At 38.6% G+C, this 17,762-nt stretch overlaps 1 long non-coding RNA gene across 1 annotated transcript; it reads left to right on the top strand.

Moving 5' to 3' along the window:
* The first annotated feature begins 12,090 nt into the window (after positions 1–12,090).
* On the top strand, positions 12,091–17,409 carry LOC26513641. Its single transcript, XR_001408909.3, has 3 exons — positions 12,091–12,130; positions 12,612–13,049; positions 16,584–17,409. It is a non-coding gene; the product is annotated as an uncharacterized LOC26513641 (long non-coding RNA).
* Positions 17,410–17,762: the final 353 nt, after the last annotated feature.

The raw sequence follows: 17,762 nt of genomic DNA, 5'->3' as shown, positions 1-17,762 counted from the left end.
TTTTATTGCAAAATATGGAGGTATTTCATTTCCTAAAACTGAAAAACACTAAATTCAAAATTTATATTTTGTTTAAGCTATTTTACAAAATATATTTCTTATTTTTAACTATTTTAAATACATTAATTCTCTAACATTTGCCAAAATAAAGTACAAATAAATGGTTATTCTTGGTATTTCCCCAACACTGCTTGGCGGTCACTGTGCTAACAGTACCTCATTCAAATTTGAATTTTTCCGATTTCATTGTGCAAAAATTATTAAATTCTATAAAAAAAAATACATTTCTGATCAATTCATTTCAAGACACTATATATTAAAAGTTTCGGGATCAGGGATAATCAAAAAAAGTACTGTCTGATTGGTTAAGTGGAGAAAAACAACAAGAAGCGCTTTACGATATCAAGTCAGAAATAAAGACATCCTAAATAGATATTAAATTAAAATTTTTATTCTATTTATTCATTCAATATAAAATTAATGATATTTTTGGCTATTATTGTGGTACTGCCTTTCTGGTATTTTTAGTATGACCTGCGTTTTAGCCAAGTTCGAAACCTTAGGAATCTTAATAACTTTTTGACTTTAATACATAATAGAGGTCGCTTTGCTGAATTATTTCACGGCAAGTGGCTTTAAAACCTTTTTAATTCCGAAACGATAAAAGTTGCTTTAAAACCTTTTTAATTCAAAAAGTTTATTTCCAACATTTTTTTTTTTCAAATTTCCAACACTTTTCGTTTTTTAAATTTCTAACACCACGGGTCCTCATGCAGCGAATGAGGATGTTCCAACACCTCGGATGAGTTTTATAAGCCCTAGTTTTCGGAATAAACGTTGATAACAAATAATAACTTTTTTTTTAAGATATTTATTTTAGAACTTTAAAAATAACTAAGGTATAACTAAAAACAACGAATAAATTATAAGTATTTAGGCTTTCCTTATCTTAGTTATATTGTCCTTTTTTTTATGATAGCTAAGAATGTATATAATTTTTCAAAGAGAAAAAGAATTTGAAAAACTTGTTCATTAAAATTAATACCTATAAAGCAATAAAGATTAAAAATAAATAACTTCGATTGAATTATTAAATAGAAACAACATGGCTGCTTAAGTACGTGTATTTAGGATCTAGAAATCCAGAAAAAATCCATTTTGTATGCCACATAGTGGCATTCACCCTCACACTTCCAGAGGCCACGAAACACAGCCCACATTTTTTTCTAATGCGCGAAATTCCAGTGCGAGGGTGCGGAAGTCAGGGGTGGATGAGTGAAAGGGACGGGGCGGTGTAGTTAGAGCACATAAAAAAAAAAAATGGCGGTTTCCGACGCAAAAAATGTGGGCAGGCTATTGGATAGCTGGGGGAGAGAAAGAGAGAGGCGGAAACGGAAAAAAATGCTAAAAACAGTGTATATAAAAAAAAAAGTATAAAAAAAAACTGCGAACAGAAACCACCCCATGGCCACGGACATTCAGCAGACGTCCCTCACACACACACACAAGCGCATCTACTAGCGTAATTACCCATACAAATGCAGCGAGAAATGGAGGAATCCTCATCATCATCAGTGTTGGATTTTTTTCTCACAGAAACAAAAAATATCAATCAGGATATTACTGGAAAAAATTGTTAAAACTACTATAACAAAAATAGTAAATTTATAGCCATGAATATCAGGAATAGAATGAATATTAGTAGATTAAATATGATCTAGCACATTATTTTTCTTAGTGCATACATCCATAGAACTGAAAGGTCCTGGAAGCGAAATCATTATGGCCGAGGAGAGGAAATCTAGAAATGAGCGCTTAATGCGCCATACTACGCTATTTTCTGCACTTGTGTTGGTGGGGCTTAGCACATTCAATTAGTTGACTTGCAATGGCAGCCCAGGAAATGGGCAAAAAAAATATATAAAACATCCGACTGAGATCGGGAACATATTTGCGGTTAGCAACCTACCCGGCAGAGGCACAAAAAGTAGGCTCACAGCGCCACAATTGTTGCTAGGCCATGCCCCTCCTTTGTTCCAACTCCCACTCCCACTCCACCCATGACCTTTGCCCTGGCCGCCGGTGAACGGTTCAGTTGGTTTCGGCGCAAGAGCCGCCTCTCATAGAATCAAGCAACCGGCAACCGGCAAGCCGGGGAGCATAATACGACGGTAAACAGCCATAAGGCCACCCAGGCCAGGATCCAGTCACTACAGGCATGGGGAAAATATTTAAATTTAAAAAGGACACATTACAGAAGCCATAAAACATTTTATTTGAAAATTTTTTCTAATAAATATGTATATGAATATTAGACGACTAAAAAAATAAATATCCTGCATCAGTTGCTTCAGAAATATTAATTTTTCGTATCCTTAATATGTCTTTTAAGTTCACTGCTAAGGAATTAAAGTGAACTCCTTTAAGAGGAGAGAACAAAGACCAAACTATACATTATACGATAAGCACCAAATCAACTTTGTGCCTTATTAGCCGTCTATTTAAGGCGACAGCCAGAATTCAGGTTGTCTTGCTATCCTATCGTCTGCTTGACTATCTCAGACAAGATCTTATTTATGTCCCTGTCCCTTGGGCAACGGCGAAAGGACGTTAGCCAGGCATTCTACCATAAATCAAGTTTCTCAGAGCGATCAAGAGGACTTCCTTTCAGATCGATCTAAGTCCTTTTGCCACGAGCACAAATAAAAAAATAAAATGAATGCAGCTGCCGTTGAAAGCTCAATAGTATTGCAAAGTATGTCGATTTGGTTGGCCAATAAATAATAAGCAAATACATTGTTCTATTAGAGTTCTATTAAAATAAATATTAGGAACCACACTGTTGTATCACCGCCTTAAATAAGGTCAATTGATAAGAATATATTTCATAAAAATAAAAATAAAAATATGAAGATCCGCATTGTTGTATCACCGCCTTAAATAAGTTCCAATGAAAAGAATATATTTCATAAAAATAAAAAAAAAAAATAGGAGAAACCGCATTGTTGTATCACCGCCTTAAATAAGTTCCATGGGTAAGAATATATTTAAAAAAAAATAAAAATAAAAATAGGAGAAACCGCATTGTTGTATCACCGCCTTAAATAAGTTCCATGGGTAAGAATATAATTATAAAATAAAAATAAAAGTATCAGGAACCGCATTGTTGTATCACCGCCTTAAATAAGTTCCAATGATAAGAATATATTTCAGAAAAATGAAAATAAAAATAGGAGAAACCGCATTGTTGTATCACCGCCTTAAATAAGTTCCAATGATAAGAATATAATTCATAAAATAAAAATAAAAGTATGAGGAACCGCATTGTTGTATCACCGCCTTAAATAAGTTCCAATGAAAAGAATATATTTCATAAAAATAAAAATAAAAATAGGAGGAACCGCATTGTTGTATCACCGCCTTAAATAAGTTCCAATGATAAGAATATATTTCAGAAAAATGAAAATAAAAATAGGAGAAACCGCATTGTTGTATCACCGCCTTAAATAAGTTCCAATGATAAGAATATAATTCATAAAATAAAAATAAAAGTATGAGGAACCGCATTGTTGTATCACCGCCTTAAATAAGTTCCAATGAAAAGAATATATTTCATAAAAATAAAAATAAAAATAGGAGGAACCGCATTGTTGTATCACCGCCTTAAATAAGTTCCAATAATAAGAATATATTTCAAAAAAATAAAAATAAAAATAGGAGAAGCCGCATTGTTGTATCACCGCCTTAAATAAGTTCCAATGATAAGAATATAATTCATAAAATAAAAATAAAAGTATGAGGAACCGCATTGTTGTATCACCGCCTTAAATAAGTTCCAATGATAAGAATATATTTCAGAAAAATGAAAATAAAAATAGGAGAAACCGCATTGTTGTATCACCGCCTTAAATAAGTTCCAATGATAGGAATATATTTAAAAAAATAAAATAAATAAAAATAGGAGAAACCGCATTGTTGTATCACCGCCTTAAATAAGTTCCAATAAAAAGAATATATTTCAGAAAAATGAAAATAAAAATAGGAGAAACCGCATTGTTGTATCACCGCCTTAAATAAGTTCCAATAAAAAGAATATATTTCAAAAAAAAATAATAATAAAAAATAGGAGAACCGCATTGTTGTATCACCGCCTTAAATAAGTTCCAATGATAAGTATATATTTCATAAAAATAAAAATAAAAGTATGAGGAACCGCATTGTTGTATCACCGCCTTAAATAAGTTCCATTGAAAAGTATATTAGTTTTCATAAAAATATTAAGATGAATTTATTCAGAAGTTGAATTCATCAGAAAAGAAGTAAAAAAGCCAAGAAGGGAAGAGATGTTGAGCCAAAGACGGGTGTCACAAGACTGAATTTCCTTCCGATGTGTAAGCCTTTTATATGATTTTTTCGGGAATCGATTTCCGTATTTCAGATAAATGGGCCTACTACGTTTGGTGATAAAAAGGACAAAGTGTTACGAACCGTTTCCAACACTAAGATAACACTCGGAATTTAAATCAAAGCCCCGAATACTGAGTGAGGTGGGGTTAGGAGAGCGTGGGAACCCAGCCCCAAGTGCTGAAAATAAAGCTAAAAATGTGTCAATGCCGGGCAGCTGCAACGAATGCCACCGCCACCGCCACTGCACTTGGTCAATGGCCAGTTGTTTGGCCTTCTGGCCAGCTGGCAGGACTGGGGAAAAAGGGGGCCCGTCAGCATCACGTGCACATATGCCAAATGCAATCACGATGTCGCGATTTCCAAAACGAATGACAGGAAGTCCAGACTCATGGCCACCGATGAAAGACATGGTAAGAGAAAAAAAAAAAAAAACACAAAAAGCAACAAAACAGGGGGATCCCTTACGTACATATGTACATATACACCTGGCCCAAAGCACTTCATCTTGCCGTGGGTCAGTTACCCACAAATTGGCAGAAGGGGAAGTGCCGCAGGGCGAAAGTGTTTTCTAGCTAATTGCTTAATTACGGAAACCGGACAGGAAGGTCAGACGGATGGCTGGCCCCGGAAAAACTGGGTCAGCAAAAGGCGACGCGGCAAAAGGGTTATGCGGAAATCTTAATGAGTTTTCATTCTGGTGGCCTTGCTCTTCTGGCCATCCTCTTCTGCCCTTGGAATGTTTTCTAATTAAAAGCACAATGACCCGACCCGAGTCGACGCGACCCTTTTCCATGGCATCCAGCGAAGGACACGAAGGACACCAAGGGGGTTATGCTAATGAGCCGGGGCACGCACTTTACTTTCCCCCTTGGCCCTGGAAAATTAATTATCAAGTGTTGAACTTGAACTTGCCGGCCGCGACTGTTTATTAAAGCCCGGCTCTTATTGATTTTTCGGGTTGTTCTCTGGATTTTGGAAATATCTAAAAAAATGGAAATTTAAACCTGGAGACCTGGACCTGGAGAGAAGAGGAATGGAGGATTCGGGTTGGACCTTGTCTGGCGGCCACATGTCATGGCCAAAGATTTAAATCAGAACCGACAGCCGGGCATGTATATGTACTCTTTGCTTTTATTTTTATGCTGCTTTTCTTCCCCCTTTTTGAAATCCTTTTTCGGCGCTTTGTCCTGGCCGAGTGGCTCTACGTCAACCTCAACCTCAACCCTTTTTTTGTCGGGCAGGACGCTGGGCAGGCCATTGGCAGGATGCTGGTCGCTGGAACACGGTAATTGCTTATTTAAGCGCGCGCCTTTATCCTTCTACGGGATGCCAGGATATGCAAACAAGGCAGCCTCGAATGGCTGGAAATAAGTTTGGAAAAAAACGCGAACACAAAACAAAGGCCAAGCAAATGCCCTGTGTAATTACAGGGCCAGAGGCAGGGGCAGGACAGCTGTCTAGCCGGACCATCCATCCAGGACCAGAGCGTGGACCAGGACCTAACAGGAGTATCTCGCAATAAACTGAAAATCAGGCAAAGGGGTGGAGGAAACCACGGGTCACCATGCGTGCATATTAAAAATGTTTTGCGAATGAATTTTTTGGCTGCCTGCTTTCCTCCAGTTTTAGGTTTTGAGGAGTAAGTGGGGTAGGTGCTTCGAAGAGGGGTTACACTTGAAAAAAATATAACATTTATTATGATTCATTTACATACATAAGTATTGATACTAAACGAACACTTCGTATTTAATCAGAAGCCTTAAATAAGTGTCTAAAAAACACAGAACATTGAAAAGTAATATTAAGATCAATCATCCATTTTTATTCCCCATACTTATATATCAGATTCATCATTAAATTAATGATATTAATTTATTTTTAGACCCAATATTTTCCCCAGTGTAGTGAAAGGGCCAGCAGCTTTTATTGTTCAGCCAACTGAGAGGTCCTCGCGGTCCCGCCCTTCTCCTGAGCCACCCTTTGGGTTGAGAGCAGCTGTTGGTATCTAATCTGGTCCATCGCCATCTCTAAATCTGAAAGGTCAGGGGTCACTTCCACTAAACAGGGTAGATCGATCGATCTGCCTGCCTGCCCTTCTGGAGGTTTCACAGACTGTCGCGCATCAGACACAAAAGTTCAGAGGAACAAACACAGACAACCAGGCAGCTGGTTGGCAATCGAAAACAACTTTTGTTAACAACTCAATAAGCATGGTAGAAACTACAGAAAAAGCTACTACAACTCCAAAACTAGTTTTTTGAACGAAAAAATACTAATTGTAATTATTTTCTTGCTTTCATGGCAAGGCATTTGAACCTTAAGTTTAATTCTAGATCTAGGAATATGTTTAAAATATATTTTTGATTTTTTAATCATTTTTTACCGTGTAGCAGACTTGATTGGTTCGTCGATCGGCTGGTGGGCAGGCACTAAGACACGCGGCACTGCATGTTGGGGCATTTTTCAACCTTAATGACACTTAACCAAGTCGGACGACAACATGATCTGGATATATTCGTACATAAATTTATATTCTAGGAGCAATGCTATCTCTTGCCACTTGTCTGACGTAAGAATTTACTGAATTTAATTAAAAGTTGGCAGCCAGTCGTAAAAAGTTCATATGACATCCATTAGAAACCTTAGCTTGTATAGCTTGTATATGTTTTTTTGGCATTTAAAATATAATACAATTTATTTTCAATACGATAGATAGAGAGGTCCAAGCTTCAATCCTCTGACACAAGAAATAAATGAAATTATTGTCAATTAATTAAAAATGGACTGGGGCTGGTCTTTGGGGCGTTTGACACACAGTAGGAGTTGTCCATAAATAGAAGGTCTCAGGTGCTGATTTGTTCAGGGAAGTAGCTTTCAAGAGGGAATGGTAAATATATAAAAAATATGTAGTTTTCTCTAACCATTTAAACCAGTCTTAAGTAGCTCTTATAATAGCTCTATTTTATATTTAATTTAGACTTTAAATCCCTTTGCTAGTAAACACCTCTGGCACTTCTGCACTTGCCTAGCCCAGCTTAGCCCCCTCTTGAAGTGGCTAAGCTGCCTAAATGGCTTAAAGCGTTTTCGCCAGGCATTTGACATTTGCATTTGAGCCACAACAATTATCTGTGAGTGGCCGATTGAAGCAATAAACGTATGTAATAATAATGAATTTTAATGTCTGGCATTAACAATTCTTGCATTTTAATTGGTCCACCCAAACGATAGTTTCCAGTTCGATTCTGATTCCGAATCTGTAGCTGAATCTGAATCTGGAGCTATGGTCGTGTGGGCTGGCATAAATTGTCGCTGTTGATATGATTTAGTGACATGGAACAATGCACTGGAATTTATGGCAAAGGCTCCCAATGCATTTAAGCGGATTATGTCAGAGCTCTGCGGCGTGGCGTGTAAATAAAAATTCAGCTGTAATTTGTCAGCAAACATGACAAAATCGGGTAACTCATTTTTTTCTATTCGAATCCAGCCATTCGAATGTTCAGAAAATGTTAATGAATGCACAAATCATATTTATAAAAATGTTGTTCGCCAAGAGAGAATGAAAAAGAAGGCGGTACCCCCGGCAATCGATAAGCGACAAAATGAGGGCGTTTTCGCATCGCTGTGGGGAGTGAGGAGTTGGGGATAAAAAGTGGGTCAATTAGGGAATCTGCTCAATCAGTGTCAAGCATAAACTAATTTTTATTGCCCGACGGTCATTCTCTCTATCATTGAAATAAATATCTTTTTTTCTTTTAAATAGCAGCCTTAAATAGTGGTAATCCCTTGCCTCTTGGCCTGGCCATAATCATTTTTCATGTTCGATGGCGCTACAAGCAATGGGTGGATCTTCATTAGTACTAAAATGCTTTTCCAATTTGTAGCCACCGGCGTAAGTTACGTGCATCTGGCACCGCCCAAACCACTCTGCAGACCACCGTACCACCGACCACCGGCCTTGTAGCGCTGCAACTCCGCCACTCAGAGTTGTCACAAAAATGGCTAGGAATTAAAAAATAAAATAAAGATTACATTAAACTAAAAATTCATTGAAAATATAAAAAAAAGCAGGAAAAGATGGCTATTGCCGATCTTTCCGACTGATTAACACCCGATACTTATCTTAACCGCAACCCTAACTCACTTTTCTAGGTATAGATTCTTTAAAGAAAGTGTTGCATAAATTTGTGTGTCTCAGAACTATCAATTGAAACAATTTAGTTGCAGAACATAATGCAGAACAAATATATTACTCCCCTATATATAATAAATATATCTTCTACAATATAAAAATTGTACGATTTGGCTGAATTTTATACAATTTTTGAGCCGAGTCAAAAACTTAAAACAAACTTTGGTATTATATAAGTTATATGAAAAGTAGTGTCTGAGATCCACCCACAAATTTGAAGTATTACTAATTTAAGATGAAAATAATCAAATTTAAAATATAATATAATTATACTGTAAAAAAAAACATTAAAGCTAAGCCGAATCGATTGTTTCACTCCAGAGCTGGAAATGGTATAAAAAGTCGGGCGAACATTCGATTTTATTTAAGTAGACTAATAACTGAAACCAAAATGAAGATTTGTATTCTGCTGTTCGCCATTTTGGGAGTTACTCTGGCTGCTCCCATGTCTCCTGAAGCCTTTAAAACTGCGAAACCAAGTCTGGGAACTCCGCCTAAAGTTCCAGAGGGTAAATGAAAGGATATAATTTTAAAATATATGTATTTGTATAAAAATATATGTAAAGTATGATTGTAATAAATTATTAAAAATATTAGCAACAATTTTTAATCTAAAATATGCAAAAATCTTTAGGATTTTGGTTAGAATTTAGATTGAAATTTCAAGATAAGATTTGGGGAATGTTAGCTTTATTTTTCTGCCAAAAAAAGCCACGTTGGCATAACTCCTAATAGCTTGCAATCAAATTATGAATGGCTGCAGAGAGATCAACCCGTTTGGAGTTGGTTTATGAAGTCGTAAAGACTTGGCCCCCTTATTGTCAGCATTTTAAGCCTTCGGGGTGATGGGGTCTTTTATCTGGACCCAAGTGCAGTCGAGCTGGCAGCATCAGCATCTGTCACATGCAATTAGAAGTGCGCACCACACACTAATTAACTGCAAGGCACCACCGCCCCGCCTTTGGACTGGCACTGGCTCACCTTTTGAAGCAGCTGGAGGTGGAAGGAGCATGGGGGCGTGGTCTCGAGCATCCTTACAATGTCGCAGCGCCACTCGAGGATTTCCCAGGGGCAGGGCACAGCAGTTTGTCAACAGGAGACACGCGAAATGAAAAGAAATTGCCACTGTCTGCCTCTGGTTTGCTTTTTACGCCTGGCAGCAGTATCAAAAAAAAATAAAAAACGAGGAAACTGGTTAAAAAAAATAAGCAAGTAAAAATGGAGGAATATTCAGATAAAAAGCCAAAGGAAAGCCGGGAAAAATGTAGAAAAAGAAACGCCAAGGAAATGCAGCCATCTGCACGAATTGTAATTGAAAAGATTTCCCTTGAAGGAATTACAAGAGCGTGGCGAGGATCCCTTCCAGTTTTCCTGTATAACCTCCGCTCCTTGCAGCCAACAAAAATAAAGAAAATCAACGAATTTAATAAGGACACCCGCGGCGAGTTTATATTGTACTTTGTGTGAAAAATAATAGTTTTCTAACCAGACTGAATTGGCCAGCGGCAAACGAAGAGCTGAAAATAATTTTATTAACCGGAAAATATTTTCCAAGGCGTCAAAATGCCCTTCCCAAAATGCCCTCAAAAATATGCGACTTAATGAAGAAATATTAGTGAGCCCAAGCCAAATGAAATTTCAGCTTTCAGCTTAAAGGCATTTTCATTTAGCATTTAGCTTTCTGCCTTCCTTTTTTTATGGTTATTTCAATGGCTTTCCTCTAACTTTCTGCGGTTTGCAAATGTGGCAATGGCGAACGGAAAAGCTGAGGCATTTTTTAATGAAATCCCTTAAAAGGACTCGCCCAGAGGGCCTCGTAGATGAGTTCTTGAAAAAAAAATCGGCAAACAATTATTTAAAAATTAAATTGTAATATTTATTTATTAAATTTTCTGACATAAACTTTTTTAAAGTTGAAATTTAGATATAAAAATCTGTAAGTAATTATTTAAAAGCATTTTTATTTCCTGCAGTGCCAAGGTGTCGACTGACTCTGATGACTGTACATTTAATTTCTTTCTTTTTTTTGGCGGTTTCCCCTTTGGAGCTTTTCGACCAAAAGAGGAACTTCTTCTGGCTGGTTTGTCTGAGTCTGCGGCATTTCCATTTGGCATCTGAGTCGCACAAAAGGGTCAGCGTGGCGCGCGGGGCAGGTGGAGGCTTACCCTCGGGAGGCGCCAATGAACTCAGGTGGCAAATTAAAGTATTAAAATAATTACTCGGCTGCCACAGACAATGCAATTATAAGCAGCAAGTTGTGGCAGCCCCTGGGGGTAGCAACTTACCCCTCTCATTACGAATTTCCTTTTTTATTTTCGTAATGGGAGTATCAACAATCGATACAGCAATCAATGACAACCGCACAATCGATCAATAAGCCGAAATTGTAGCAGAAACATTGCCAGCTAAGTGAGCACTGATCGGGCCCCTAACCCCTGACTTTTCAACGAGGGGTGAGATCCGTCAGGGGTGCAACCCCTCATTTTTTTTCTATTTGTGACAGAGATGAAAAAGGTTAATAGGCTTACTTTTGGTTCATTGTGAAATTTGCTCAAGCACTTGAAACTGACAATTCCTGTGACTCGGCTTTATTGCCTCGCTGGAAGTCGCGTCAGAATCCCATTTGTTTGTCAATAAATTTGCAAAAAAAAAAATGAGGGAGAAGTCCTGCCTGTTGCTGTTCTATTTTTTGTGAGCTCTGGTTGATTGATGTTCTCACTTTTCAGGGCAGATTAATGTGGTTTTAAGTTAGTGGAAACTGTGATGGATGCTGATGAAGTTGTCCCATTGCGGAAATCTTTTGGAAAATGTATCTGTAATTGGTGGACTGAAGGTTCATTTAATCAGATGAATTTGGGGAGTGAGGATGTAAAGTTTGGCGTATATATTTATTATTAATATTTAAAATTGACTTCTGCAAGTGTCTTTTTATAAAAGTGTTACATCTTCAATGTTCTGATTTACGTTAGTTAGTATAGATTATATGATTTACAATTTCATCCAAAAGTTCTTTTACCAAACCCAAGACTTCCTTGTAATCATTTAATGATCTAGTTCTCCCTTTCATTTAAACAACTCCCCAAGGATTGTCTCTAAATTCGATTCACTCGATTCGAACTTCCCGTAAATACTTTGGGATATTAAAAACAGTCTTTTTTTCCTGTCGAGTTGAGTCAGAATTTATAACTCTAAATGCAAAAGACAGCTTGTCAGTGGCAATGCGCTTTTAAGCTAACAAGCGTTCGCAAAGCGAAACGAAAACACAACAGAGGAAAATCCATTTACATTAAAATTTATAGAGCATAAAGTGAGCGCTTTTTTTATTTTATTTCATTTCGTTTCCAGTGAACAACACCCCGTAAGCAGGACACAAAAAATTGTTACAGTTTGGCTATAAAATTACAAATTTTTTGTTATTTTTTTCCCTGGGTCCTTTATATTTGAAAGAGAATATGTCAGCATGTGATTTCAAAGAGGCAAAAAAAAAGCGTCTGAAAAAAATTTAATAAAAACCCACCGGAAATTATGTGCGTAAGTAAGAAGAAGCGGCAAACAGGACGTAACCTCTGCCCCTGCCATGGGGTTTATATATTCACCTATATAGACCATAAGTACGCAGCAATATTGTTGTCAGGATACTGTTTTTTTGGGCATTTTTTTCTGTTTTTTTTACGCTCACTCTGCCACACTATTTTAATTTTTCCGCGTCGTTTTCTGTGTGGCACGAACAATTGAATTATTTCGGTACGTGGAAGCTGCAAGGGGTGGTCCTTTGCCATTAGCCGAGTGCCACCCCACGATCATCACCAGGACTCAGGACTCAGGACTCAGGAGGGAGTTCCCTCCTCATCAACGCCTAGCCCAAAAAAAAAAATTCTTAAAAAAAAGCGAATAAATGGAATGGATTCTGAAACAAAAAAAAAATTTGTAGCAAAAGTTGTACGACGTGACTGTTGGCAAGTTTTTTATTTCACATCCCATTATAATTTTTTTTCTTTTTACAAATTTTTAGACGACTTGATTGGAATGTCAGATAAAGTCAAATGGATTTCAGCGTAAATTAAGTTGCCAGAAAAATGGAGAATTTCCACCCAACACCCAGCTGCTGTCTAAGCTTTTTTTTTATTATCCTAAATTTTTGAGGGAAAATGGTGTAAAAAATATACATTTTTGGTCTAGTTTGGAGATTTTATATTGATTCTAAAAAAAATAAATATTCACCATAAGAACTGATGAAAGCCCAAGAAGGAAGGATTATCCTTTTCTTTCCGAAATAAAAAGGATAAAATTAAATGATACAAAACCGGTTAGACCGGTCGTATCCATGACGAAATATTGTGGTATTTTTTATGAAAATATTTGATCCATTTCGCATATGAATATCTCCGGTGAATGGGAATAAATTAAACCCCTTTCGGGATGCAGCTGGCCAAGTTTCGGGCATATTCAGGTAGGAATTCAATTAAAATTGGTGCAAATAGGGAAAAATAGGCCAGGGTGAGAGTCAGGATCCTGGATCTGGACCAGGACCCTTGACACAATCGCAATCAGAATCCCAAACACGGAAACACACAAAAACAGAAAAGCAGAGATGATCGCAGCATTGTGAGAACACAATCAGAATCAGAAAACGGCAGTCACCAAAAAACGATCTCCATTCATTAAAGGGCATTCATCCTTTCACCCTTTCACCGAACCGCGTTGACAAAACTGTTGCCTTAGTTTCTAATGCCGCATTATCCTTCCTGCCAGGATGGTGTCCTGTGTACGTGAAGTGACATTCCATCTAATTTAAATATTGCCGCCGTCGTCTTCGTCGTTTCCCACGATTTATGTTTATGATTTGCCAGCGAGCGAAGAAAGGACCTTCGTTCAGGACCGTCTTCATCGGTTTCTTCGGCACTCGACAATCCTTAACCCCGCTATGCTAATGCAGTTGCCATAAATTCGCTTCCATCGGTGGTCCCGGCTACAGGTTCGCCTTTCTTGTGACTACCGACTCGATTCCCCCTTCATATTCATATTCGAATGAGGCCTTTTGTCTGGCCCGTAATTGTCGAAGAAATTATTTACACATTTTTAATTGGCACTCAAGTGGTTGGGCACCTCCTGCTGGTTTCGTTCCTTTCCGTCGAGAATTTTAAATCAAATCCTAAAGCATCCTATTTTGAGGTCTAAGAAATGTTCTGAGACTCAGACTCTTAGATCCTTTTTTAGAATTTTTCAAATTGAAACCACCTCATCTAAGCTTGATATTAGTTAGTAGATATTCCGAAAAAAGAGAATAATATTCCGAATCCAAGATCCTTTGTTCCCTCAATTGGATCCTTTTTAACACCCAGACTGATACGTTTGACCTAGTCCTTTGATTTGGAAGTGCCGACGATTGATTTGAAATGCACTCGTGGGTTTGGGGACAGAGTGGAGGTCCTGGAGAGTATCATTTGCTTTGCTGACGCACAAGAAGCGAATGGAAAAGGTTGCAAAAAAAAGTAATTATGCCGACTAAGAGCTTCATCAGACATCCCATTATGCGGCCTGCAGCCGACTCAGACGCACGTAAGCTCACATGCAGGCCGCCCCGTGGAAAACAAAGGAGGCACGGTACGGGCTACCTTTGTGCCCAGCCCCACCCACTGCCACCGGGGTGGCATGGCTCACTCACAGCCGCCCCCCTTTTTTCAGCGTCATCATAAATGTTTGCATATGAAGTGCTGCAGGGCGGCGTGGCAGTGGGTGTGGCATGCACTTGAGCTGAGGCATTGAAAAGAAGAGAAAACCTTGCGTTGGTATTAAAAATGCAGTGCATTGAATTTGCCCAACCAGCCCCCCAGATTCCAGCTTCTAGCCCTTTTTGTTCCCCTTTTTTTTGCAACAAATAATGATGCACTTGAAAAACTTATCCGTGTGTGTGTGTGTGTGTACACAACAACAGTGGTGGAAGTTGCTGGAAAAATATTGTAGGTATATATCATTAAAAGCTTACCCTGCTCGGGGAGCATCGCTTTATTAGAGCCAAAGAACCGAGCCGCCTCCTTGCCGACATCCATGCCATTAATATTTCATTTAACGCTGCAATTGTCCCAAGAGCAATACAGCCAGTCGCCACCCACCCACTACTCGCCTTCTGTAGTCCGCTCCTGGCTTACACATACACCGCCCCTAAATAGCCCTAAAATGTTTAATTCATTTTATGCGATTTCATTCAGCTCGGGTTTTAATTATGAGCAGAGAGTCCAGTGCTGACGCCGCCTGGAGTGGAATGGATAGACCGCCGCAGAGGAGCTGAGGTTCATAGGGCAGGGGCAGGTCAAACAGGGGGGAATGCACTGCACAAAATATTCTATTTAATATATAGAAGTGTCTAAGAAATATGGTAGCTTACGCCATATCTCAAAGCTTTTACTTCAAGTCTAGAAAAATATCTAAGCCTTGGGAGATCATTTTAAAATTTCAGTCACTTGTTTTTTCTTTACTAAAAATTCTTATTTAATAAATATTTTTTTTCCAGAGCATTCATGTTGATACCAAGCAACTGACTTGTGTAATTTGTGCATAAGTTTCATTTACTTTGGGGGCGACATAATCTTCAGTTGCTTACTCCGGCTCCACGGCTAATGTCGACCGACCGGCTCCTGCCACCGCCTGGCCCATATCCTTCGGCCCATTCATAGCCAGGTCCTTGTGCATCCTCCGCCACTCCTGGCGGCAGTGTCAGCCGCATTGGGCGTTGGCAGCTCCTTCTCTCTTGGCTCTCGAAATTAAAAAATTGTCTCAATGGCCTTGCCCGCTCGTTCGGTGCCGGGTCTGGTCTGGTTTGGTCTGTGATTATGCACTTGATGTGATGTGCATAAAGCTGAATTTTAATTACGAGTAAATATTTAAACCATTAAGCTCGAAAAGCAGGCTGCGGGCTAAGCAAAAGTCGCCAGAAAACAACTGGATGGGCTGGGAGGAGGTCCTGCCACAGTGGAGCTGGGCTTCTGGGTGCCAAGTAGTTAATGTCCTAAGCGAAGAAATTAGAACGCACTCGAGGATGAGTAGCGGGAAGGAAGCCGAAGGAAACGAATTTTGAAACATAATTATGTGGCTTATGGCAGATCGTGACCAGAAGTTGACAATCTGTAAAATGGAACCGAACACTCCACCAAGTAATTACTTAATTGGATTGCTGGGCCCTGGAAGATGAAGCTCTTGAGAGCTCGAGGGGGCTTTCATGTATCAAAATATGAATACACTTTCTGAAATCCCAATCCTCAATTGGCAAAAAACGAACTATTAATTAAATAAATGCAACTGTAGGGGCTTAACCAAATTCACAAATATAATCGAATTTCAACGCGAATTTAAAACTTTTCTCATGCGTTCTCATATTTTTTATTACTTTATTAATGCTGTGATTATTCGAACAGGAGTCAGGGAGAAATATATTATTAATTGTTCGAGCAGGAGTTTGGGGCACTCAATTAAAAGTTTCAACATCGACAATCAGACGTTGTGAGTGTCGATAACAGTGGCGGTCAAAAGTCTGTGTACCATGGGTAATCAATGCAAATAAACGGGAATCACTCATCGATCGACGTTAATAAAAAATACAAATCTGAAAAAAATGCGAGGCAACAAAACTTTTCAACAAAGCGGTAAAAAAATGGCGGAATATACAAATGGGAAAAATAATTCCATTTCAATGGCGAGGGAGGAAAAAGCCGAAGGAGATGGAGGTCCTTCAACAATCGCTTGGCTCTTTTTTTTTTTGCTGTTTGTTAGCTGTTTGCCTGCTGCCTGCTGATTATGTGTATTTGCATGCTAAAGCAGTTGTCCTGCGGTGTCCTGCGGTGTCCTGCCCCACACCCCATACCCCACACCCAAAGGACCCACTCCCACCCGTCACCCTCTTGTCTACGCGTTGTTAACGTAATTTCCATAAAACATTTTGTTACTTATTTATCTTAATTAAAATAAATTTACATTTTTCTAATTTAAGAGCGCGACGAAGGAAAAACAACAACATCCATATATACAACTAGCCGGTCGTGGCCCCCGGCCCCGCCCCACTTTGGGGCATTAGAGAGCGACATTTTCTTAACAAGCCAAAAGGACATTTGCTGTCCCCCGAGGAGCCAACGAGACCAGGGAGCGAGAAGAGTCCTTGCACAAAGGTTCCAAACGAAGCACAACAAGAGTCGAAGGAAAAAATGAGGGAAAAACTCTGGAAAAAGTCGACGTAATGGAAAGTTGCCCGGGCAGCTCTCCGCTCGGGTCTCATTAGCGCTGGTTGCCACGGGACGGAGGCAAGCAAGGCTGAGACTTCGTCCAGGACACTTCTAAGGAGGCAGGTCCCCGGACCCGGCGCCCGGGACACAAGACCCGGGCAAGACACAAAATTAAAAGCTGATGAGCGTGAATGTTGGGCAAAATAAAAAGATTTCTTAACGTATTTGCGTAGTTTGTGCCCGGCATTTTTTCCATTCCTCCCCATTAGCATTGGAAGGAAAATGCGACAGGAAATATGAGCAGCAAATGGAGTGGATGCCGTGGAAAAAGGACGTTCGATAGAAGCTGATGATGGTCACTAGATGATGTGCACTTAGCAGATAGATACAGATACAGCATACACAGACAGAAAACAGAATACTTAATAGCCTTAATTAATTGAATTTAAAGTTGATTCTGAAGACTTTAAGATACAAGGATCTACTTGGTACAATATATGTACTTTTTATACTTATGGAAATTAGTTCGACAGGATATTTAGTCCTGTAGATTTTAAATCTAATTCGAATAAAGTTGAATTAATGATATAAGAAATATCCTAATGGTTTTAGATTCTAGAACAAAGTACTTCACTTAAAATTAATACAATTTCTTTGAAATAAATAGACAATAACTATGTATCTATCTATAGATATATCTAAATAAGTAGTATCTATAGAACTTAACATTTTTTTATCTAAAAAATATGAAATATGAAAACCAAGTACAGCAACCTCTCTGATGACTAATTATTAGCCTGACATTAGCCACCTTGTCCTAAACAGTCCACCAGCAGCGCAAATCGGCAATAAATCAAAAATCAATACAGTCAACGCCATTTTGCATTTGCTTTAGATAGGGAAGTGGGTGGGTGGTGGCAGGTTGGAGGTGAAAGCGTCAACTGAAAACC

This window comes from Drosophila ananassae, chromosome 2R, assembly GCF_017639315.1.
Source record: "Drosophila ananassae strain 14024-0371.13 chromosome 2R, ASM1763931v2, whole genome shotgun sequence".
Taxonomy (NCBI): domain Eukaryota; kingdom Metazoa; phylum Arthropoda; class Insecta; order Diptera; family Drosophilidae; genus Drosophila; species Drosophila ananassae.
The sequence above is the reverse complement of the archived record's forward strand: the minus strand, read 5'-3'. Positions and strand labels throughout refer to the sequence as shown.